The 25,922-nt window shown below is 46.1% G+C and overlaps 1 pseudogene; it reads left to right on the plus strand.

Annotated features, from left to right (window-relative positions):
- Nucleotides 1–2,765: 2,765 nt before the first annotated feature.
- LOC136460734 (hyphally regulated cell wall protein 3-like) lies at nucleotides 2,766–24,698 on the plus strand (annotated as a pseudogene).
- Nucleotides 24,699–25,922: the final 1,224 nt, after the last annotated feature.

The raw sequence follows: 25,922 nt of genomic DNA on the forward strand, positions 1-25,922 counted from the left end.
ACGCCTCCGGTGAGGAGGTGGCCAGAGCGGTCTTTAGCGGTGGTTGGATAGGGGAAAGGCCAAGCGCGAGGACTAAGGCGAAGGCCCCTCCACACAAAGGGGCAAGAAGAACAAGAAGGATCGGCACCGACCGGCCAGCCCAGCTTTGGTCGCCGTAGTCGACCATGCAGGCAAGCAGCCCCTAGCAGGGCCAGCCTGACCACTTCAACAAGCTCATGGAGAGTCCATGCACCAACCATGCCTACCCTATCAAGCACCTCTACAAGGACTGTGAGCTCCTCAAGTGCTTTCTGTGGCACGCCGGCAAGCCAAAGAAAGGGAAAGGCAAGGAGGAGGCGGCCAAGAAAGGAGGCACAGTGGGCAAGGATGATGATAGCTTCCCTGATCCCAAGGAGTGCCTCATGATCTTTAGGGGATCCAATGCCATCCACTCCAAGCGCTAGCACAAGGTACGCTATAGAGAGGCATGCACCACCAAGTCGGCCATCCCCTCTTTCCTTAACTGGTCGGACTCTCCGATCACTTTTGATCAGAGAGACCATCCTTCCTATGTCGCCTGATCCGGGTCGCTACCCGCTTGTCATCGACCCCATCGTCCGTAAGAAGCACCTCACCAAGGTGCTGATGGACGAAGGCAGTGGCCTCAACATTCTCTACATTGATACCCTCGATGCCATGCGCATCCCCCGATCAGAGCTCTACCCAGTGAGCTGTCCCTTCCATGGCGTGATCCTGGGAACATAGGCATACCCACTCGGGCAGATCGACCTGCCTGTCATGTTTGGTGACCAAGCCAACTTCTGCTCGAAGGACCTCACCTTTGAGGTGGTGAACTTTCCAGGGTCCTACCACTGCCATCTTGGGGGACCATGTTACGCCAAGTTCATGGCGATCCCCAACTACACCTACCTCAAGTTAAAGATGTCAGGACCGAACTGTCATCATCACCGTGGGTAGCACCTTTTCGCACGCCTACATGTGCGACCGCTGAGCATTATGAGCTTGCCACTATTGTCATCAACTCCGTCAAGCTCCTGAAGCTCAGGAATTCATCTACTCCAGCAGTCCTAGACTGCAACGAGCCAACCTCATCGAGTGCCTTCCACCCGATTGAGGAAACCAAGGTGGTGGAGATCGACCCTACCTACCCAACCAAGACTGGTGTGGATCGAGATCAAGCTCCCAGCCAAATAGGAGAGCGAGCTCGCTGACTTCCTATGCGCCAATCGCGAAGTCTTCGCATGGAAACCTTTTGACATGCCGAGTATACCAAGGGAGGTCGCTGAGCACGCATTACGCCTTGTCCTAGGCTCAAAGCCCACCAAGCAATGCCTGCGTCGCTTTGCCGATGAGAGGTGTAGGGCCATAGGCGAGGAGATTGCCAAACTCTAGGCAGCCGAATTCATCAAAGAGGTATACCACTTTGACTGGCTAGCTAATTCTGTTCTTGTGAAAAAGAAGACTGGGAAATAGAGAATGTGTGTTGATTATACTGGCCTCAACAAGGACGTGTCCAAAGGACCATTTTCCTTTGCCACACATACACTAGATAGTCGACTCCACCTTAGGATGCGACATCCTCTCCTTTCTGGATGCCTACTCAGGCTATCACCAGATCACAATGAAAGAGTCCGACCAGCTCATGACTTCATTCATCACCCCGTATGGTTTGTACTGCTATGTAACCACGCCTTTTGGTCTGAAGAATACTGGCACCACCTATCAACGATGCATGTAGTGATGCTTCAGCCGACCAAATCAACCCACTCGACCAGCCTAACCAAGTCAAGTGGTCGAAGCCAACAATCGCCGTTTATGTAGATGACATAGTGGTGAAAACGGCTCAAGCTAGCGACCTGATCGTAAACTTGGCCGCATCATTCGCAAACCTCCGAAGGTTCAGCGTTAAATTGAATCCCAAAAAATGTGTTTTTGGGGTTCCGAAGGAGAAGCAGCTTAGATACGTTGTGTCCGAAACACGGCATCGAAGCCAACCCCGAAAAAATCATGGCCTTCTCCAACATGAATCCCTATATGCAATGTCAAGGATGTACAATGGCTCATCGGCTATTTAACCGCCCTGAGCCGATTCATCTCCCGACTAGGCAAGCGAGGGGATGCCTCTCTATAAACTTATCAAGAAGATAGATGCATTCATCTAGATAGAAGAGGCACATTGGGCCTTGGAAAGCCTCAAAGCAACACTGACTGATAGCCCCAGTCCTTGTTGCTCCCGAACAGGGAGAACCTCTCCTCCTTTACATCATGGCAAACAACCACATCATGAGCACTGCCCTTGTAGTCGAAAGGGAGGAGCCAGGACACCCCCTGAAGGTTCAACGACCTAGTGTACTTCATCGGTGAGGTACTCACCGATGCCAAGGCTCGATACCCCTAGGTGCAGAAGCTTCTATATGTCATGCTGATGGTGACCTAGAAGCTCCTGCACTACTTCACCGACCACGCTGGTCATGGTCTTCACCTCGTACCTGCTGGGAGACATTATCTGCAACCATGATGCCATAGGACAAATCTCCAAGTGGGCTCTCAAGCTCATGGGTCACGACATTCAGGTATGTCCCTCGCACTGCTATCAAGTCTCAGGCTCTCACCAACTTCATCACCGAATGGACGGAAGTCTAGCTACCCGACACCAGACGTTCGCCCATGAGTACTAGAAAATGTACTTTGATGGGTAAGTTATGGTGCCCAGGCTCGGGGCTGGAGTGGTTCTAATCTCCCCGGATGGGAGTAGGCTCCGCTACATGGTCCATCTCCATTTTTCGGCCTCAAACAACACCGCGGAGTACGAGGCCCTTATCAATGGACTGTGCATCACCGTTGAGCTCAGCGCTACATGGCTGGACATCCATGGCAACTCAGAGTTGGTCGCCAACCAAGTCATGAAGGAGTACTCCTACAAGAGCCCTCTCATGGCAGCATATTGCCAGGAGGTGCGCAAGCTCGAGGACAAATTCCGAGGGATCAAACTACATCATGTCCCCCAAAAGGACAATGATGTCGCTGATTTCCTCACAAAATGGCTACCAAGCAGGTGCCAGTCTCTAGATGGGGTCTTCATCAATGATCTCCATGACATGTCTACCCACGTTCTAGAGGATCTGATCTAGACTGCACTCCAACACTAATCTGGCACGTAGGGGCTCTAACCTTCTAACATGCCCTGACCTCGACCAAGTGCTCGACGGCTCCGACCCAAGTGCCTTCATGGCAAATCGTCCGCCGACATCACCATAATGGCGCTCAATCTAGATCGACTTGAGAGCACCACTACTCACCTACCTCCTTGAGGAGGTTGTCCCACCAGAAAGGACTGAAGCGCTATGAAGCGCTTGGCACACCAAGATGTTCGTCGCCATTGGTGACGAACTTTACAAGCGAAGCCCATCAGGGAGTACTCATGAGGTGCATCCTGACCGACCAAGGGAAATAACTTCTCCTTGAAGTCCATGCCAGGAATTTGCAAACATCACATAGCCACGAGGTCATTGGTCGGGAAAGCCTTTCACCAAGGTTTTTACTGGCCCACTACGCTACGAGATGTAGAGGAGGTTGTCCACAGGTGTGAAGGATGCCAGTTCTATGCTCAGCAAACTCATCTACCACCATAGGAGCTTTAGACCATCCCCATCACCTGGCCATTCGTGGTCTGGGGCCTCGACATGGTTGGACCCCTCAAAAAGGCCCCGAGTGGCTTCACTCACCTACTCGTAGCGGTGGACAAATTCACCAAGTGGATAGAGGCGAAACCCATCACCAACATTCGCTCGGAAGAGGTGCTCAAAGTCTTCCTCGACATCATCTATCGGTTTGGTGTTCCAAACTGCATCATCACCGACCAAAGAACAAACTTTACCAGGAAGAAGTTGCTGTAGTTCTGTAACAAATACGACATCAGGATCGATTGGGCCTCGGTCGGACACCCACATACCAATGGTCAGGTCGAGTGGGCCAATGGAATGGTCCTCCAAGGACTCAAGCCCCGCATCTTCGACCGACTCAAAAAGTATACCGGGCGATGGGTTGTAGAGGTCCTAGCGATCATCTGGAGCGTAAGAATGACCCTAAACCAGTCCACAGGGTTCACCCCTTTCTTTCTCACATATGGAACCGAAGTAGTGTTGCCCTCCGACCTCGATCATGGTGCTCTGAGAGTAACGGCCTTCGACCAAGCCCAAGCCACAGAGGCTCAGTAGGACATGGTCGACCTGCTTGAGGAGGCTCGTGAGACGACCATCATCCGCTCAGCTCATTACCAGCAAACTCTCCTATAGGTACTATAAAAGAAAAATTAGGAGGAGGATCCTCAGGGGTCGATGATCTTGTACTCCGAAGGACCTAGTCAACCAAAGAGAAACATAAACTCTCTCCAGTCATGGGAAGGACCCTACACGGTGACCAAAGTGATCCTGACCAGGCACCTACCGACTGAAGGACAATAATGACAACGTTCTCACCAACACATGGAACATCGAACAGTTACGTCGTTTCTTCCCCTAAAGCTCGGTCTTACCTTTTCTTTCCATTCAACGTTTCCTCCTACAGCACCCCTAGCTCGAGCACTCTTGGCCTAGGTCGCTCAGGGGCTCCACAGGGGTGCGGCACCACCCTCCCTTTTTACTATCATATAGTAATACTTTTTGCCCAAACAAAAGGGCGCCACCCAAACAAAAGGGCATTCCGTTCCTTTGATTACCCTACTGTAACTTACATTTTAACCTCTCGACCAATCACACCCTACCACGACCTATGGTTACGAGCAACTCAGCCTCGCAGGCCATGTTTGAGTTCTTAAGGTTGCAACCTATGGGTCAACGGGTAGGTGTGAAAAAGAAAGAACAAAAAACAAAGCTATGCCAGGGTAAAAACAAGGGTGGATGGGACAAGCTTCCCCTCATGAGTGATTTCATCACAAAACAAACTCAAAATATTCACGAATGTAAAACTACTCACACGGGGGTTCCCCCATAAACTCATCTTTTTACATGAACTGACTATTTCTACTCTAAACTCTACTATGGCCCCCCGGCGACATCGGCTGATGGTACAGTCGACGAGGACGAATGTAGCTTGCTTCCTGGTCGGGACGATGCTCGCCTCCAACGGTGTCTCCACTCCCTCTTCCTGGCACATTTCTTCAGCTATGCTCAAACGATGAGCCTCCATCACCCCCTGTGCAGTGACTTGTTCGGCGACCATCTATGCATATGGCAATGAACTTTCCCCCAGCCCATGGATTTTGTCTGCGCTCCAACCATCGGCGTACCCTCTACAGATGGCCATGAAGTCTAGATCAAAGTGATGGGTCACCACCAAGGTCAGCACCCCTAATGTCTCATAGAACAAGCCATCAGGAGATAAGTGCCCAAACTTCATTCAGGACCTCCGCCAGCTAGACATCAGGGTGTACTGGTGCTCGGTCCTAACCTGAACACTTCGGAGACGACCAGCTGTGCAATGTTATGAATCTGGTTGAGCTCCCCCTCGAGAGCACATCACTCCTCAAAGGACTAGGCTAGCGCCTCTAGGCCCTAACCGATCATGGCTTTGACCTGTCTCTAGCTCTTGCTCCAGAGAGCTGATCTTTCCACACAATTCTAGAAAAAGATGACAAATTCAAACACAAGGGAAAGGAGAAATCAAGGCATCAACCGAGAGCAGAACAGATACATACCAAGATGAACGCTTTTGAGAATGGAGAGCCCTTCCTCTTGCCAGATCACCTTCTCGACCAGTCGAGCGTTCGACTCCTCTGCCCTGAGCATCTGCCCCCAGAGTGCAACCACTTCTTGTTCAGTGTCCGACCGGGCCTTCCGCTCCACCTCTAGAGCCTCCAAGGACTTCTAAAGCACCGCCTCGGTCTCCGCCAAGTAGACCTTTGCCGTGTCGAGTTCCCACTCGACAGCAGTCACCTGCTCGACCGCATGCAGTTCCGCCTCCCGTGCTCCCATCACCTCAGCCGCCCAGTCTTGGGACTCATAGTGGGTGGACTCTAGCTAGTGCCTGAGCTTGTTGACCCACCATGATGCCGTTGCTTCCTGATCCATCTGACCATGCTCCTTCCAAAGAAATAAGGACTTACAGATTGACATCATCTCTAAATCCTGTGAGGCAAGAAGCAGACATGCTAAGACAACCATTGATAGGCCAAGGAGTCAAGGACAACACCAAAAATGTAGATAACTTACCTTTGTGACGCATGGAAGGTCAACTGACATAGCCTGATGGACGAGCTCAACCCTCTCCAAGGCCTCCTTGAGCCTCACCTTGGTAAGGGCGAGATTAGACTCCATCGATAGTCCTCTCTCTGAGCAAGTGCTAGAGCTTCACCTCCTTCTCATCACAAAGGATGCACCGAGCCTTTCCTGGCTCCCCTAGGGCAAGGCCACACTAGCTCACAGGTTGCCCCTGACCCTGCTAGAAGATCTAGCCATTGTAATATCATACGATGACCAGATCATCACCAACTCCTAGAACGATGGGATGGCTGGCGGCTCCACCCTGGTGTCTTTCTCGCTGGAGAAGGGGATATCCACCGTTAGGACTCCATGGCTCACTGGTGGATGCACTACCTCTAGCCTAGCCGTGGCTCCACCGGACCCCTCTAGCTTCGACCAGGTGGACAAACCATGCACTCCTCCATTGGGCAAGGCAGAGAGCTTGGTTTCCCTCCTCTCCTCCTTCGCAACCATTAGGCAAGGGACCATGAGAGTCACCTTCGACTCAACCCCCACCATTACCATGGGGATCGCCACCATCACCGCCGTTGCTCCCACCATACTCGCGATCGGCTAGGAAGACGCAACCCCTGGTAGGGAAGGTCATGCCACCAGATGCTGAGGTCCTGCGTCCGGTCACTTTGAAGCAGCGTGTTCGGTCATGACTTAAATGTGCTAATGATCGTTGAGATTGGGTGATCAGCGTTTGAAGCATGGGACACGTGGCACACATCGCGTGACCAGACGCTGGGGTCCAGCATTCGGTCGATCTGACCTTCGTGTCCGGTCGCCCCGTGTTTAGTACAGTGAGGAGCCCAATGGCTCTATTTTGTGGGGCTTCTATTTAAGCCCCATGGCCGGCTCTAGCTCACTCTCTTGGCCATTTGCATTGACATCGCAACCTTGTGAGCTTAGTCAAAGCTCTCCCACTCATCTTCATCATAGATTCAACATCTTTGTGAGATTGGGAGTGAATCCAAGTGCATTGCTTGAGTGTTTGCATCTAGAGGCACTTGATGTTCGTGTTTCTCTGTGGGATTCACTTGTTACTCTTGGTGGCTACCACAACCTAGATGGCTTGGAGCAGCAAGGATCATCGAGCGGAGGTTGGTGATTGTCTCCAGCTCTGATCGTGGTGATTGTGAGGGGTTCTTGACATTTCCCCGATGGAAAGCCAAAAGGTACTCTAGTAAATTGCTCGTGGCTTGTGTGATCCTCATCTTGTGTTGGTTGTGCGACACCCTATTGAGGGTTTGGCGTGTGATGCCAATTAGCGCGTGAACCTCCAAGTGAGTGAATCGCCACAACGAGGACTAGCTTGCCGACAAGCAAGTGAACCTTGGTAAAAAAATCATTGTGTCATCATTTGATTCTAAGGTGATTGGTCTTCATTGGTATGCATTCTTGTGATTGATTGGCTCATTCCTTGACACGGCGGTATAACCATCTTGCTCACTCTCTACATTACCGCAAACTAGTTGTCAAGCTCTTTAGTGTAGCTAGTTGTGAGAGCTGGTTAGTTTGGTTAGTGTGGCTCTTTAGTTAGCCTTTGAGAGCACACTAACTTAGTGTAGTGGCATAGTTATTGTGTGGATAGAAACTACATAAACTAGAATTGTGGTAGGTGGCTTACATTTTTAGTAGGCTAGCGCAACACTCGCTTCGCCTCATAATTGTCTAACCAGTTTGTTAAGTGTTGTTGTAGAAATTTTTAATAGGCTATTCACCCCCTCTAGCCATTAGGACCTTTTAGGAGCTGACCTAGCCAGTCCCTGAACGGCCCACGAATGGCCACGACCGCCAGCTTGTGGGGAAACCACCAGAGTAACTAATGGAGCATCTCTTCGTTGGGGGTCACGCACGTGCGCCGACCCCAAAGATGCAGGGGAACGATCACATCCCCCAACCAATCGACATGCTCCACCACACTCAGAGCAGGGGTGTGGAGCCAACGACACCTCCAAAGGGCGGTGTCTTCGCTCGTAGCATGCTTCCTTGACTTAGGAACATCGCCACGTGTCTTCGTATCACGCCCGCCACCGACGGATGTGGCCGTAGGCTCATGGTGCTCCACTGAGGTCATGACAGCGCCCCTGTCTCCTTCATCCTCAGAGGCACTCGTGTCGCCACCCATCTCCGTAGGTTCCTTTGACTTGAGCTCTGCCTCCACAGTCGCTCCGGCTCTCACCCCCATAGACCCGTTGGCTGATTTCCTTCTCCTTTTCGAACCTCCTCCGGGCCTTCTCGGCTTTCTTATTCTTCTTGGCAAGTGCCGCCTCCCTCTGGGTAGCTTGTTGAGCTATGCCCTTTGGCCCCCTTAGAAGATGCAGCTAGGATTTATAGCCTGAGAGTCCCTTCGAAATGGACGACTCAAAATCAATCAAAACATCAAAACAAGGAGGATAAGGTCATGGGAAAAGGGGGCTTACCAGATTGGATAGCTTCGCGGTGTGAAAAGGTCTGGGCGTCCCTTTGAGGGAGTCTTTATCCCTTAGTTGCAGCACCTGATCAAGTTGACTCTAGACTTCATCTTTTGGCAACTCCTCCGGTGACGCACGGTCGGGATCCATCGGGCCAGAGTACTCCCACATCGTCCACCTTCTCTCCGCCAACGGGGTGACTCAACGGCGAAAGAAGGTATGGAAAACCCACAACCCATCGAGGCCATGCTGCACAAGCCCCTAAAGCTTCGTCTCGATAACCTCCAATTTGTTCTGCAGTCTAGCGGGACCCCATGACCAACTCTCCCTCCTCTCTAGCCTTCTTCTGGTAAATGTTGGGAATGGCGCTTCCGCCGGGTTCCTGATGTAGAACCACTCACCGTGCCACCCCCGATTGGAGTTATAGGGAGAGTATGTAGGGTAGGGGGCCGATGGCTTCGACTTCTTCTGCAAAGTGAATCCCCCAACCAGCGCGATTCTAGGTGGCTTCCCCTTGGATAGGGCTCGCCCACTGAAGACCCGCCAGAAGAGGTCCACATGCGGCTCTTTAGTTAGCTAGTTGTGAGAGCTTGTTAGTTTGGTTAGTGTGGCTCTTTAGTTAGCCTTTGAGAGCACACTAACTTAGTGTAGTAGCATAGTTATTGTGTGGATAGAAACTACATAAACTAGAATTGTGGTAGGTGGCTTGCATTTTTAGTAGGCTAGCGCAATACTCGCTTCGCCTCATAATTGTTTAACCGGTTTGTTAAGTGTTGTTGTAGAAAATTTTAATAGGCTATTCACCCCCCTCTAGCCATTAGGACCTTTCAAGTGGTATCAGAGCCAAGGTCACCGTGATTTGAGGATTAACAATCTTCAGTGTAAAAATGGCTCAAATCAACAACACCAAGAAGCCACCCTAATTTGATGACTCAAATTAACCTTATTGGAAAGCAAAGATGACAACTTATATCAAGTCAATCAATAGGAAGGTTTGGAAGGTGGTAGAGACAAAAATTGAGATTAAAGATGAAGAGGATCCCACCGCCGCTGAAGAAATGCTACTCTAAAATAATGACATTGCTCTTAGTGTCATCTATGATGCTTTGGATGAGAGGAACTTTTGAGCAAATCAAGAACATTGATAGAGCTCATGAGGCATGGAAGAAATTGGAGGAATCATTTGAGGGCACTCAAGCCGTGAAGGATGCAAAGGCATACATTCTCAATGAGAAGTTTGCAAGCTTCAAGATGAAGGAGGATGGGAGTGTGCCGGAGATGTTCCATAGGCTTCAAGTGCTTGTCAATGATCTTAAAGCACTTGGAGAAGAGGTGAAGGACAAGGACTTCTCCCATAAGTTCTTGACATGTTTGCCTTCAAGATTTGGCACATTGGTCAGTATTCTAGTGAGGAGTGTTTTGGACACCATGACACCAAACCAAGTGTTGGGAGATATTATGACCGATGATACATATAGAGATGATGATGAGAAGGAAGAAGATGAGAAGAAAGATGAGAAGAAGAAGAGTGTGGCATTCAAGGCCACATCATCCAAGGGCAAGGCAAAGCAAGAAACATCAAGTGAAGATGATGTCTCATGGGATGATGATGATGATGAGAAGATGTCTCTCTTTGTAAAGAGATTTGGCAAGTTCATGGTGACGAATGAGATATGGTGTGATGAAGGGAAGCTTGCTTCTTTTTGCAAAGTACTTGGGAAATTTTCTTATAAAAAATCAAAAAAAAATAGCTTGTCTCCTCGATGATATTGAATTTTCTACCAAGGCCATATGTTATCATCAAAAAACCTTCCACATAAGCTGCTTGTTTTGTGTTGAATTTTGTCAAGACTCGTTGACCCTTGTTGAGAGATTTATCATGCTCCCAAGATCAAGATCACGTACACGCTATATATGTGTGCTGCTTCTACACTGGGAGTACGCAAAAACATGCTTTCCATCCACCTCAAAATGTTCTGCTCCTACACTAGGAGAAGACAAAAATATGTTTGCTAGGTTTTATCAGAATAAATGCTCCAAGTTCTTGATAATATTTATCTCAAAAGTTATTGTGAATAGATATATGGGTTATGCAAAAAAAAATATATATATAAGGGTCCAAAGTAAAAAAAGAAAAAGAAAAAGAGAAAAGAAAAAGAGATGAGAATAAAGATAACCCATGTTCTCGCAAAAATATTCTACAAGAGAGAAATGTATTTCAGAGAGCATAGTAAAATTAGGTTAGCCACTGAATATTCCACACATATGCACATCTTGATCTAAGAGTATGACACTTCTCTCCATGGATCCGGGGTTTGACTTTATGACACGCAAGGTAAGTATGCTACATACTTTGTCCCTACCTGAACTCCACATAAGCTTTTTAGGAGTAGGGTAAATTGAGGCGAAGCAATGCCTTAGGGAGGAACTATACACATTGAGCAATCTGAGAGAATCATTTGAGGAGCAAAGCTATGTTTTAATTTAAAAATCTTTCAAAAACCCAAGTTTTCTGAGCAGGAGAAGTCAGGATGACTGGATTCTGGTCCGTTCCATTCCTCAACCACCCAAGATGGTATGATAGATACCTCAAAGTTCACATGTATGGGTGAAGTTTGGAATAAAGATATTATTGCTGCCAGTTAATTCATCGGCGCCATGGAAATTAAATTGGAAAAGGATCATCAGCCGACTAAAAATAGAAGGTTGTGCATGCACGTGTCAGCAAGTCCAGGCGCATCATGTTGAGTTGGAGAATTTTGGGCTTATACCAAACAAAGCGAGATCATGAGGTATATGTATATCATCAGGCTGAAGTACCTTTTGTGGTGACGGTGATGGTACAACTTCTATAAAAGCCGATGAGACTAGATCCTATTGTGGGCAATGAAACGGCTGCTAGTGCTCATTGTTGATACCTCATAGCATCAGATCCGATCCAAGTGGTAAATGAAATGTGTATGACGTCGGTTTAGGATGCAGAAATAGCCGATGGAAAACGTAAAAGGGAGGTCATCAGTTATGCTTTTACCATTATGAAGAAAGAGAGCTGCACGTTCACATGATGGTAACGGCCTTAAGCAATGACGTAGCTAAGCATGCAGTTGTTCGGTTTGAAATTATTCAGACATAAAACATGGTCGGACTTGTAATTTTTCTGATATGAATCCGATGCAGTCTTCAATATTGCAACCAGATGACATCGGCTGAGGAAGGACCATCAGATCAAAATAGTTCGAAGCATGAAAATTCATACTCCGAACTAGGGGGGCCTGTGTTTACACCAAAATTTGGCACGTTGACCCTAGGACAGAGAGGAATCAACTGATGGTGTCAAAAGCAATAAATATTTGCAAACTGGCCAGGAAATATGCTTCAATATATTTGGAAATACTTGACGCCAAGAAGGGTCTTCGCCAGCCAAGAAATATTGTTTAATATATTTTGGAGATGCATGACGTCTAGGAATTCCTCCCGTAAAGATAAAGGAAAAGCAAGAGAAGCTAGAAGAAAGGAGATATGCATACACGTGTAACACCCAGACTTGCACGTTTAGCTATTTCCACATACGGCCAATTAGCATATTTGGCCAATTCAGTTGATATATGGATATACGCTGCTAGCGCCGGAGTTCGTACATGAAGGAAAAGGAATATTATATTATATTATTTGGGACAAAAACATGACATCCAGGTGCAACTCAACAAAGGAAGAAACAAGGATGTCGTATCATGTACGTGCATGTACAAGGCCGGCTAGTGTCATGTTCGTATATGTACTTGGCGAGATGTGTATGCTCACAGGATCTTTGCCGATTGAACCAAATAAGAAAGGACACGGTCGGTCGAGGAAGCTTTGTTGACAAGGACTCTACACAAGGAAAATTAGAGCCCACGTACCTTAGTATTTCCTTTAGTTTAGATATTTCTTTTGAACCAAGTTATGTACATAGCTTATCAGAGGTCCTTAGTCCAGGATATAAATATATACCCCTCGCCATTGTAAAGGGAACAATCAATCAAATACAAAGTCAATTACTTTTTTCGGCTCCGGTCACCCTTAGGAGTAGGAGTAGAGTAGATCTCGGCGAGTTCTTCAGCAAGTACGGCTGCATCGATCCGATCGACCTCCACTACTTGTCTGTAAGTACCATCATGGTTTATACCTCTGTTCGTATGGCTGCATCGATCCGGTCGACCCCCTACTGCGACTCTGGTATAGGCTAGTTATCGATTCTTGTCTAATTCAAGTATGGCCTGTGTGATTCTGCCTCACACCCCACTGCTTAAATTAGATCAAGGTCAAGTTATCGGCTCTACCTTAGTATGGCAGTCTTTGGTAGATTCATTAAGTTACCGATATTGCTTATTGCTTTCATTGTTTATCTAATTACAACAATATCACTTTGCCCGATTGAGATTGATCTGGATCGGTCTTATATCTTGTTTAACTCATCATTTGCTAATCTAAAACTGATCTAATCTATATCTTAAGCGATAAGTTATGTTTTTTATCGGTTGTTTTGCGTCAATCTTAATCGTGCATAGCGTGTGGTTAAGGCATGTCCGATCTTAAGTAGATCTATTGGTTAATGAAAACCGTTCCATGGCCCATCATCACGGCATGTGGGTTTCTACCTCTCACCCCACTGTTGGCACCGTGGAGTGGGGATCGTTAGTTGGTAGACCCGTTCCTGAGAAGGCATGACCTTAACTGTGCGCTATGCCTAAATCGGCTGTTTAGCCGATATCGAGCGCTTTCACGAACAGTTCATATTATGAGATCATTGAAGTAGAGATAAGTTGAAAGATACGTTAGCCCCATGATCTTATTATTTTATTATGGCCTGCATGATTCTGTCTTATGCCCCACTGATATTAGTAATAAGTTAAGGGTCATTGAGTCTATTGTTGTTACTACGGCCTGCATGATTCTGCATCATGCCCCACTGGTCATGGCGATGGATGAGATCTAACATGTTCATTAGATTTATCTTTATTAAATGGTTAAGTGGTGTTGAATTATCTCTTTATAAAAAAGAGTTCGGTTACTTGTAATCATTGGCTCAGTATAAACCAATCATCATTGATATCTTATTGCCATTGATTAATATTTGCTTAAATAATATTTATTCTAAATGATAACCGATTCTTCTTATACGACCCCATGAGCTTTAATCGATTTATTCTTATGAATATGCTGGAATCGACTATTTAGTCGATCTCCTCTCATATCGGCTCTTAGAGCCACACATTCGGAACTGTCTGGCAACACTGGCACGTTCTGCCATTAATTATTGATGAGCTTTATCTCTTTGTCAATTGTAGGATCAAATTGACTGGCATGTCTCGGGAGGATTGCGCAGGATCGACAACCCTTGCGCTGAAGCTAGGTGGATCTGCTCCATCGAGCGGACCCTTCCAACTTGCTGCGTGTGTCCTCGGCACAGAGACAAAAATTCTATGTCGACACTAACTCAAATGTGCAAGATGATACAAATCAAGCTAGTACAAGTGGTTCTCATGAAAATGAACAAGATCAAGTGGCTATTACATCATCTCAACCCAATGATCAAGCAAGTGCATGCAATCAAGTTTCAATCCTCCAACCAACCAATATTGCAAGGGATCATCCATTGGACACTATCATTAGTGATATTTCAAGAGGTGTGCAAACTAGATCAAGATTGGCTTCATGTTGTGAGCATTTCTCATTTATGCCATCCATTGAACCAAAGAAGATAGATGAAGCATTAAAGGATGTTGATTAGGTAAATGTTATGCATGAAAAATTGAATAACTTCATAAGAAATCAAGTATGGAAATTAGTAGAGAGACCAAAGGGACACAATGTGATTGGAAATCCATTTATTTGTGTTGCAAATCTATATTGATGACATCATATTTGGATCAACCAATCAAGACTTTTATGAAGAATTTAGAAAGATGATGGCTAATGAGTTTGAGATGTCCATGATTGGAGAGTTAAGTTACTTCCTTGGTCTTCAAATCAAACAATTAAAGAATGGTACATTTGTGAGTCAAGGCAAGTATATCAAGGACATGATCAAGAAGTTTGTCATGAGTGATAGCAAAGCCATTAGCACACCAATGGGAACAAATGGTAACTTGGATAGTGATGTAAGTGGCAATATGGTGGATCAAAAATTGTATCGGTCCATGATTGGAAGCCTACTCTATGTGACCTGCATCAAGGCCAGATGTCATGTTTAGTGTATGCATGTGTGCAAGATTTCAAGCCTCACCAAGAGAAAGTCATTTGAAGGCTACAAAGAGAATATTGAGGTACTTAAAGCATACACCAAATGTTGGTTTATGGTATCCCAAAGGAGCAAAGTTTGAGCTAGTTGGTTACTCTAACTCGGATTATGCGGGATGCAAGGTTGAAAGGAAGAGCACCTCAGGCACATGTCAAGTGTTGGGAAGATCACTTGTTTCATGGTCATCAAAGAAGCAAAATACTGTTGCATTATCAACCGCCAAAGCTGAATACATATCTGCCGGTAGTTGTTGTGCATAAATACTTTGGATGAAGGCCACTTTGAGTGACTTTGGAATCAAGTTCAAGAAAGTGCCATTGCTATGTGACAATGAGAGTGCAATCAAGTTGACCAACAATCTGGTTCAACATGCAAGAATAAAGCACATTGATGTCCGCCACCATTTCATAAGAGATCACCAACAAAAAGAGAACATTTGCATTGAGAGTGTAGGCACCGAAGATCAACTTGCCGATATATTCACCAAGCCATTGGATGAGAAAAGGTTTTACAAGCTAAGGAATGAGTAGAACATATTAGATTTCTCAAATATGTGTTGATGCACCCCCCTCCTTATATGACATGCCTCTCCTTCGAGCAATCCAAAGTAAAAGTTGATTGGCATGGCATACATCCTTGCTAAGGACATGTTTAGTGCATCTAGACCTCTTTCATATTTAATAGGCTCATTCTTGAAAATCAAATGAATTTGATGATTGTATGGTACCACTATTGCTTCTATGCTTATTTTGATCTAGTGGTAGCATATGACATGTTTGTGGGCTTGTAAACCTAGTGTTTGATCTAGAAAATAAGTTATAAGTGTTTGAAAGTGCATCTAGCCCTTTAGTGGGTTTTGGATGATTGAATGACAATGTGATTAAAGGTCTAACCCAGTTTGCTAAGTGTGGATAGGTAATAGGTTATCTCACAGGTACTTAATGAAAGCCAAAATAATGTGTTGTTGTATAAACAATCTAGTTCAAGCACAAGACAATAATGCAAATGGAATTCATGCAAAGGCTTATTTATTGTGGGATTTCCATGTACTGTGTGAAAGCAAGCTCGTAAGAATTAATTAATGAGACATGAGGGATTGCATATGGAATGGTCTCATATTTAAAGCTTGCTAAATTGAAATGAAAAAGATAACAATACAAATGAATGGATGATTCAACACAAGATGTGACTTGATGGCTTGAGATGGTGAAGATAGCAAGGAAAGGCTTCGAGGTACTAAGCAAGGGTGAAGGGCAAGCGACGGCTTGGCGGCTGAAGAACCTAGCTAGGGTGAAGAAGGAAGTACTTGCATTTAGTTGAGGTACTAATCAAGCTATGATGGTCATGTTAAAGTGAAGGATCAAATCACTATTGGAGTATTTGATGGAAGTGACTTGATACATTTAGGATTATTCAAGAATTTGATGAATGGAATCAAGCCACGTGCTCAAGATGGCTATGCTCAAGTAAAAAAGATCAAAGTTGACATGTTGGCACTCTCACTTGATGAAGATTGGAATACACGGCTTCGGTTGAGCGAGATCAACTCAAAAGGTTTAAGTTCGTTATACTTTTAAATTTGAATTAATAGGAATGTCGTACTATTAAGAGGGATGCATCGTGTTGATAGATAATGTTTCGTAAGTGCTCAAGCCAACCCACATGAGTTTTGAGTATTTGAGAGACAAAAGAGGTAACATATGTTTTGCTGATCTGGTAGTCTGGTATTGATACCGGACGTGTCCGGTATGTGCCCAGCCATGATAAAATTCTTGTTGTTCTCGGGTTGGTTCATCGGGAGTTCCGATGTGAGTCGAAAGTTCTGACGGTCAGGAGTTTTGACAATGGTCGGGAGTTCCAACATCTCGTGCTTAACTGACTTAGATGGTTCAGTGTCCTGGTCATACCGGACGTGTCTGGTATGGATGACCAGAGGCCAATGGCTAGTTTTCAAATGCCTTGAGGGTCGGGAGTTCCGACAGTCAGAAGTTCCAGCATGCGTCAGGAGTTCTGACACCTCATAAACTTCAACTCAGTTACTTAGTTTTTAAATATGTTGAGGGTCGGGAGTTCCAACATGAGTCGAGAGTTCCGACAGTCGAGAGTTCTGGCATTCATCGGGAGTTCCGACGCCTCACATTGTCACTGTAACTTAGTTACCGTTGGGGCAGTGTAAGTCATACCGGACGTGTCCGGTATGGCAACGGCTATAAAGCGGCTAGTTTTTCCAAGGGGGCTATAAATACCCTCAATCCTCCACCTTTGAAGGCTGCTGATTCTGCTGATCATCTAGCATATTTTTTAGCTTTGCCAACTCTCCCAACCCTCTCTTAGTGAGTGTTTGATCAAATTTGCCAAATCAAATTGTGGGTTGAGTGAAATTCAAAAGGAAAGCAATCCAACCACTTGAGCACTTGTGCATATTATCAATATCGTGATCTGCATTTGTTACTCTTGGACTCTTCGGTCCTAGATGGCTAGGCGTCGCCAGAGAGCACCTGAGAGATTGTGGTGTGCCTCGAAAAGTTTGTAATGGTAGATTTCGTCGCCTCGGAATCAACTAGTGGAAGGAGGAAAGGGAGTTAGAAAAGACTCCGGCTAGAGTGACCTTCATGGTACCCTCTAGGGCTGACATTCGTTGGGTCGCCCGTAGCCCCCTCAATGGAGAGTAGGACTCGAACGAGTCCAAACTTGGTAAAACAAATATCATGTCTTAATTCACATTTCATTTGATATTTGTGTTGCTCTAGCTCTTGCGCAGGTTCTCTATGTATATTGTTATCTCTAGTAGGTGCCTGCAATTTGGTTTGAAGATAAAAATCAAAAGGAGCAAGTTCAGGGCTGATCTGTAGAAATCATGTATACCGGACACATCCGGTATTCATACCGGACACATTCGGTATTAGAGCTCAGGGCTAAATATTATTTGATCTCTGTTCTAACTTTGTTTTGTAGGGTTGTAGCTTCTAGATATATTCTTTATACCTTGTTTACTCTGTGGCTAACTTGTGAGGGGTGGTATTACTCTTAATTTGGAGTTTTTATTTTGGAAACTCCCTTTTCTAATTGTTTCCGCATTTAAAGGTGTTAATTTTCAGAAACGCCTATTCACCTCCCTCTAGGCGGCATCCTAGGTCATTTCAATTGGTATCAGAGCGAGGTTCTCACCTAAAGCTTCACTGCCGTGAGAAAAGGATGTCGACGCCTATTGAGTTGGAGTCAATGCTTCTCCAAAATGATGGTTCAAACTTTCTACCTTGGTCAATTCATGTACTCAATACTTTTAGAGATATTAGTCCTCTTGTTGAGCATATTGTGGATGCAAGCATACCTCTTCCTATAGTTGATTGGAGCAACTATAAAAATTTGTCAAAAGAGGAAGAGATATGTGTGCAACTCAATGCTCAAGCTATTAATGTCATTTTGAGTACATTAAGTGTAGAGGTTCAAGATGAGGCAATCTTCAATGGACAACCACCTTTGGAGAGTGCTCATCTCATTTGGACTAGACTTTTTAATTTATATGGAAAATCCAAATGTGATGATGCACCTGAGATCGAGTCAATGGAAAGTATGTCCATTGTGTCTTCATGCAGCGAAGAAGTCTCACAAGACCTCAAGAGCGCCGAGTCAGAGCAAGAAGTGCAAGCAACGCATGACATGCTGTCTGCCTGCACATACCGAATGTGTCCGATATGCCTACCAGACGTGTCTGGTATGGCTGAGGCAGCAGAGCAGCAAGCAGCTGTTTGCAACGATGCTCAAGCCCGGTGGTGACCAAGTGATGAGTCAACCTCAGTATCTCATGATACTCATCACTTGTGTCTCATGGCCAAGAAAAGCAAGAAGAAGAGTAACAAGAAAGATCAAGAAAAGGAGAAAGCACAAGTAGATGATCAAGATGAGAGTGATGTTGAAGTTGAAGACAACTACAACCTTGATCATCTCAACCGCAAAGACAAGTTCATCATCATGAAGATAGTTGAAAAGAATGATGAGCTTGAAGAAGAGATTAAGAAGCAAGAGCAATCACTTCAAAAGCAAGAATTGTTTCTCATCTCCAAGATGGAAGAACTAAAGGCTCTAAGTGAAAGGTATGAAAAATTGTCAATTGAGCATGCTTTAGTTACTAACTTCTCTTCTAGTGTTTCACAACTAGAGAAGGAAAACTTTGAGCTCAAGGCAAGGCTAGATGAACTATCAAGCAAGTATAATGTGCTACAAGCAAACTATGTTCATCTAAAGTGCTCTCTTGATGAAGTAGTAGAATCAAGCTTCATGCTTGAGGTAGCTCATGAGGTTGTGATCACATCGGTACATTTTTCTCAACCTCTTACACATTCACTCACTAGTACAGCATCTTAATTAAATATTTCTTGTATTAATGAGTGTGCTCCTCAAGCAAGCCAATCTTCGATTGAGCTAAATCTTGTAGAAAACATAAAGCTCAAAGAAGAGGTGAAAAGTTTAAAGAAGGATGTGATTCGGTTGAAGGGTAAGGAGAAAGCACAACCTTCTCAAGATAACCGTGATAACATGGTGAAGAAGCTTGAGAAGGGTTCAAATCTTGCTTCCTCCAAAGCCCAACAAAAGAATCACATTTCAAGTAAGGCCAACACAACCAAGAGCAAGAAACATGGAAAAAGGTTATGCTATGGTTGTGGATTATATGGACATGAGTGGGCTATGTGTCCACACAAGAGTTGGGCCAACAAGTGTGAAGCGGCCGAACAAAAGGCCCCAAACAAGTTGGCCAACCAAAAGAAAAGTGATGGACAAAGCACTTGTCTCATGAGCAAGAAATTGGGGCATCCTACCAAGAAATGCCCAATGTACAAAGAGGCAAGAAAGGAAGCCCAAGTTGCAATAAGAAGATGATATGGATGCAATGAGATGGGCCATAAGGTTGATAGATGTCCATACAAGCAAAGCAAGCATAGAGTAAACAAAGGTCGCATATGCTATGCTTGTAGAAGAAAGGGGCATTTAAGCTATGAATGCCCAAACGGTAACACACCTAAGCCGAACACATTTGTTTATAATGCTATGCTTAGGAAGACCACAAATGGAGTTAGCACTAGCAAGGTGATGTGTTAATTTGGAGTTTCCATTTTGGAAACTCCCTTTTCTAATTATTTCCACATTTAAAGGTGTTAATTTTTAGAAACACCTATTCACCCCCCCCTCTAGACGACATCCTAGGTCCTTTCAGTGTTTAACTCAATATGGTACAAGATAACCCTTATTTGGAGGTGTAAAAAAGCTTGTCCTTGGATCAAACCGAGTTAAATATCTTTAGTAAATGATCTAGATTGGACCAAATTTGGGAAATTGATCCTCACCCCATTGATTGACATTAATAATCCTAACCTATCTATAATTTAAGCCTTTGTGATCATTGATGACAAAGGGGGAGAACTTGACATAGGGGGAGAGATATGACAAAGGAAAGGGATCAATTAAAATTTTAAGCACACAAGTAGGGGGGAGCAAGCTCATGAACTTGTATGATGCATTTGAATGTGCATCTCATATGTTTGCTTGCATGGCACAAGTTTTAAATTTTAATATCCATGCTTATGTGGTGTATGCTAGTTGTAGGTTTGAATGATGAAATGAAAAACTAGCATGCATAGGTTATCTAGTGATTTCAATTCCAAGTGGTATCGAGCTAACCATGGTGCTAAGGATAGTATATAGGTGCACTCTGATTGGTATCACACTTCAAAGGTCCATCTTTTATACCTTAGCATCATTTGGTAGACATTGTCTCCTATATTTCCTATCTAAGCATATGTGCAAGCTTCAATCCAAACTCTTTGCACATATGTAGAGGGAGCAATTGCTACCATATGGAGTTCATAAAACTTGTCCATATCCTTTTACACATAGTAAATATGCTTGGACACGCAACATGGATTCAATTGAACTTCAATTCATAACTTTGTGAAAGGGTTGTCATCAATTACAAAAAAGAGGGAGATTGAAAGCTCTAGTTTAATTTTGGTGAATTGATGAAACCCTAAGTGCTAACCTAGTTTGTCAAAGTGATTATGAGATAGGTGGCACTACTCCAAGTGATGAGGAAATTGTGAAGATCATGATGATGGTGATGCCATGGTGATGATCAAGCGCTTGGACTTGAAAAGAAGAAAGAGAAAAACAAAAGGCTCAAGACAAAGGTATAAATGGTAGGAGCTATTTTATTTTGGTAATCAAGACACTTAGAGAGTGTGATCATATTTAGGTTCGATAGCCGTACTATTAAGAGGGGTGAAACTCGTATCGAAATGCGGTTATCAAAGTGTCACTAGATGCTCTAACTCATTGCATATGCATTTAGGATCTAGTGGAGTGCTAACACCTTTGAAAATATTTGTAAAAATATGCTAACACATGTGCACAAGGTGATACACTTGGTGGTTGTCACATTTGAGCAAGGGTTAGGAACTTCACCGGCGGAGTGTCCACCCGTAGAGTGCGGACAGTCCGACGATGCCACCGACGCCCTATATAGAAAAGACAGAGGTCACTGTGAGTGACCGGACGCTGGTCTCAGAAGGACCGGCGTGTCCGGTCTGTAGAAGCAGCGAAGACGCTGGCGTTGGTCTCTAATCGGACGCTGGATCACTTAGTGACCAAACGCTGGAGGGTTGCGTCCAGTCCTGCTGACGTGGCAGCGCACAAAGGAGACGCTAAGTGACCGGATGCTGGGTGAGTCCGGTCAAGCATGACCGAACGCGTCCGGTCGTGATTTCTTACTTCTGGATGCTTACTGGAAACGACCGGACGCTGAGGTCCTGTGTCCGATCACTTCGAAGCAGCACGTCCGGTCACAACTTAAATGTGCTGATGATCGTTGAGATCGGGCGATCAGCGTTTGAAGCAGGGGACACATGGCACACATCGCGTGACCGGACGCTGGGGTCCAGCGTTCGGTCGATCTGACCTACGCGTCCGATCGCCCCGTGTTCAGTACAGTGAGAAGCCCAATGGCTCTATTTCGTGGGGATTCTATTTAAGCCCCATGGCCGGCTCTACCTCACTCTCTTAGCCATTTGCATTGACATAACAACCTTGTGAGCTTAGCCAAAGCCCTCTCACTCATCTCCATCATAGATTCAACATCTTTGTGAGATTATGAGTGAATCCAAGTGCATTGCTTGAGTGTTTGCATCTAGAGGCACTTGGTGTTCGTGTTTCGCTGCGGGATTCACTTGTTACTCTTGGTGGTTGCCATAACCTAGATGGGAGCAGCAAGGATCATCGAGCGGATGCATGTTGCCTCAGGTGATCGATTTGTTTTCTTCAAAACAGGTGGAGATCGCAGGAATGATAATTTCTTTTTCTATCACGCGGGGTATCGCATGGCTGGAAGGGAGGAGCGACCCTAAAAAAAGCCACACACAAAAATAATCTTACTTTTAGTCTTTTTAGTTATATTGTTGGAGAAAAACTAATAGTTACAAGAAGATTTTCTGATGCGAATTCTAGAGTCACCACGATAAAATATCGATTTCTTTTTTTTCCTTTTTATTAAAGAACCAACAAAACGATGGTTGGAATAACCGTATAAAGAATGACGCAGATAGCTTCGGAACTCTGTTGCGTCTGAACACGATCAAGATTGTCCAGGTGAGCGGCTAACTTCCCCAAAAATAATAGTTATGTGAGAGTGGGAGTCCAAGCTTTGGCCTGTGACTTGTCACTAAATAATTGCTTGTTGCGGAGCGTTAGAATGGTCAGCGAATAGTTTTTCTTAGAGCAAGTATAATAGTAGGCTGTAAGCCGACTAAATGCTGAGGTAGAGGGAAGAGGGGAGGAGAGAGAAGAAGCAGGCTATAAGCTTACAGTCGGCTTGGACACAAGAAACAAGAAAATCTGTGAGAGAAATAAGTGGGCCATGTATTAACTGCAAAGAGCTAACTACTGTATGAGTGGGCTGAGAAAAGGCTGTAAGGAACCTTACAGCCAGCAAGCCGGCTGTATTATTAGCCTTGCTCTTAGAGCATCCAAGAGTTCTCTATTTTATCTCCTAAAAATCTGTAGTTTCGCAGCTTCTAAAAAGATTTGGAGAGAAAAAAAGAAGGTTATCTTCAAGAGTTTCTAATAAATAGCTTCTAAAAAATCAAATTTAGGATCCACATAAATAAATTATGTTGCAACTTTTTTTTTCTTTTCCATCACAGGAAACTACGGAACGCGCCCCTCGTGTGCTCCGACTCCGACACGGCCGACTTGTCGCCATCGACGCCGTCGGCATCTCAGCTAGACCCCGACACCGACGATGAGCGCGTCTCCTCTTCGCCCTGCGGCTGCTCCCTGCCGCATTGTTCCTCCTCCATCCCTTCGTCGCCGCCGTCGGCCTGCGGGTCCTCCTGCGCTTCCCGACGCAACTGGTTTCTGGCAGTGGCCTGCTGCTCCTCCTCTCGCTGCCTCTACCCCGCGTTGCTCTCCTCCTCGATGCCGCCGTCCAGGTTCTTCTCCTCGACGGCAGCGGCGGCGGCCCAGGCCCGCTCATGCGGCATCTCCAACTGCGGCTCCTGCTCCTGTTCTCGTTGCTCGCGGCTGCTCTCTTCCAGCACGGCTGCTTCTCGCTCCTTCTCCTCCAACTCCTCCCCGCCGCGAGCACTGGCGGCCTCGTTGTCTCCGGCGGCCACGTGGCCACCGTCCTTGTCCTTCACAGCCTCCACGCCCGTCGCGGAGACCCTGTGCTCCTCCTCCCCACCCGCCGCCTCGTCCAACACACGTTCCTCGTCAGGCCTAGCGTGTGGGTCGTCCAGCGCTGCCACCGCAACGATGGCGCTCTGGTTGTCAGGCCATGGCTCCTCCTCGGCCCCAACGACCTTCGAGACCTACGTCGGCACCGCCAAGCAAATCGACACGCTCCGTGCCTTCTACGCCTGGTGCGACGACGCCGGTGTCGCACGCTCGTCCGACTTCCTCGGCGTCAGGCGCGTCGACGACAAGCTCCTCAAGACAATGGAGCAGTTCCTGAGGGAGTGCGGCCGTGCTGGACGCGCCTCGCTGCCACGATCAGCTTGCGAGTCTGCTGTCAATGCGCAAGGCGACGACGACCACCACGTTGACGACATGAACGGCATCAAGGCACTCCCGGCGCTGCCAACGCGTTCCAGCGCCGCTGAGCGCGCCCGACCGGTGGTGGTGCCAGCGAAGGAGGCCGATCAGAGCGTTCTGGTGGACCTGCGAGAACCGGCTGCCACCGTGGACGAGCAGGGCAACAAGCTGGCGCTCGCGCTCTTCTCCGCGCCACCAGCCACGAACGGCACCTGGGTCACGTTCCCATCGGATTCGGACGCCGCAGCAGAGCCAGCGGTGACCTCGGCATGGCAGATGCCTGCGGCGGAGCCCGGGAAGGCGGACTGGGAGTTGGCGCTGGTGGAGACGGCGAGCAACCTCTCGAAGCAGGCGACGTCGCTGGGGGAGGGATGGACACGCTGCTGCTGGACGGGATGTATGACCAGGGTGCCGTGCGGCAGCAGGTGGCCACGCAAGCCGTGTCCGGGAGCGCGAGTAGCGTGGCGCTGCTGCCCGGGCACGGCGCGGTGGCTCCAGTGTTGAGGCTCCCGGCCCCCGACGGCACGGTGCAGACTGTGGGCGGTGACCCGTTCGCGGCGTCGCTGGCGGTGCCGCCGCCGTCGTACGTGCAGATGGCGGAGATGAAGCGGAAGCAGCAGCTGCTGGTGCAGGAGCAGCATATGTGGGCGCAGTACAGGCAGGGCGGCATGTAGGGGCAGCCTGCCGGGTTCAACGCCGGCATGGCCATCGTGCCCTATGGTGGCTATGGGATACCGCCCATGGCGTACAACCAGCAAGTCGAAGGATACGTGCGAGGCTGCAGCACGTAAAGTTACACGAATGAGGGGGTTTTTTTCTAACTCCTAAAATATTAGGAGTTGTTGGAGATGGATTTTTTATAGGATCTTTCTAAAAACTTAGGAATAGGAGGAGGTTTAGGGAACTCTTGGAGATACTCTTAGTCTCTGGTTAGTTTTATTATCTATTATTTTCGAAGATTGTCAATGATGACTAACAATAACAATGTTTGGTGATCGAATAATGAAATGTGGGTGGATTTCTTCACAGAGAATCTCTTGACTCATGAAATTATATATAGAATATATATGCAAAGAATATTTATTTTTTCAAAATTATGTCCAAGAATATTTGTATATTGGACATTGACGGTAGCGTCGACCAATATGGGACCCGGCTAAAAACGCTGAATATCTTTAGAAACATATACATTATATAGGTCTCTGAGTTTCTTTTCTCTTCTTCCTCTTCTTTGTGTGTAACCCGGCTAGGCAACCAAGCAGTTCAGTGTGGAAAGAATCCAGAAGGAAATGTTCTCGCCCAGAACACGACCACTATCATCTCTAGGCCTAGTTTAGATGTCATTCAAATTCCAAGTATTTTTACTCTCTTTCCATCACATCAATTTTTAGCCGCTTACATAGAGTATTAAATGTAGATAAAAAAAATAACTAATTACACAGTTTAGTTGAAAATCACGAGATGAATCTTTTGAGTCTAGTTGGTCCACAATTAGACAATATTTGCCAAATAAAACGAAAGTAATACTATTCATCGAGTTCAAAAAAAATTTGCAAAGTGAACAAGACCCTAATAGCAATAGCCCCAACCCCCATCCATTCTGGAGCTGTCGCCGGTCCGCCCCACTTGCTATGCTGACGATTACCTGTATATACTACTTCCTCCGTTCCTTAGTATAAGCCATATAATTTTTAGCACTAATATTAATATACGGTTCGAGGAAAAATGTGAGACCGAGGAAAAAAAGGAAAATCAGGCCATCTTCTCTCTGCAATCAGATTGCTTCCTAAATCTAAGGGATTGGTTGGGGCATGTGCTATGTACGGTGGGAAGGTTTCCAAACTAATCGGCGTGGGAACTGATACGTACCTATATTTTGGAATTTTCTTTAAAAATCTATATGGC

Source organism: Miscanthus floridulus, chromosome 6, assembly GCF_019320115.1.
Source record: "Miscanthus floridulus cultivar M001 chromosome 6, ASM1932011v1, whole genome shotgun sequence".
Classification (NCBI taxonomy): Eukaryota; Viridiplantae; Streptophyta; class Magnoliopsida; order Poales; family Poaceae; genus Miscanthus; species Miscanthus floridulus.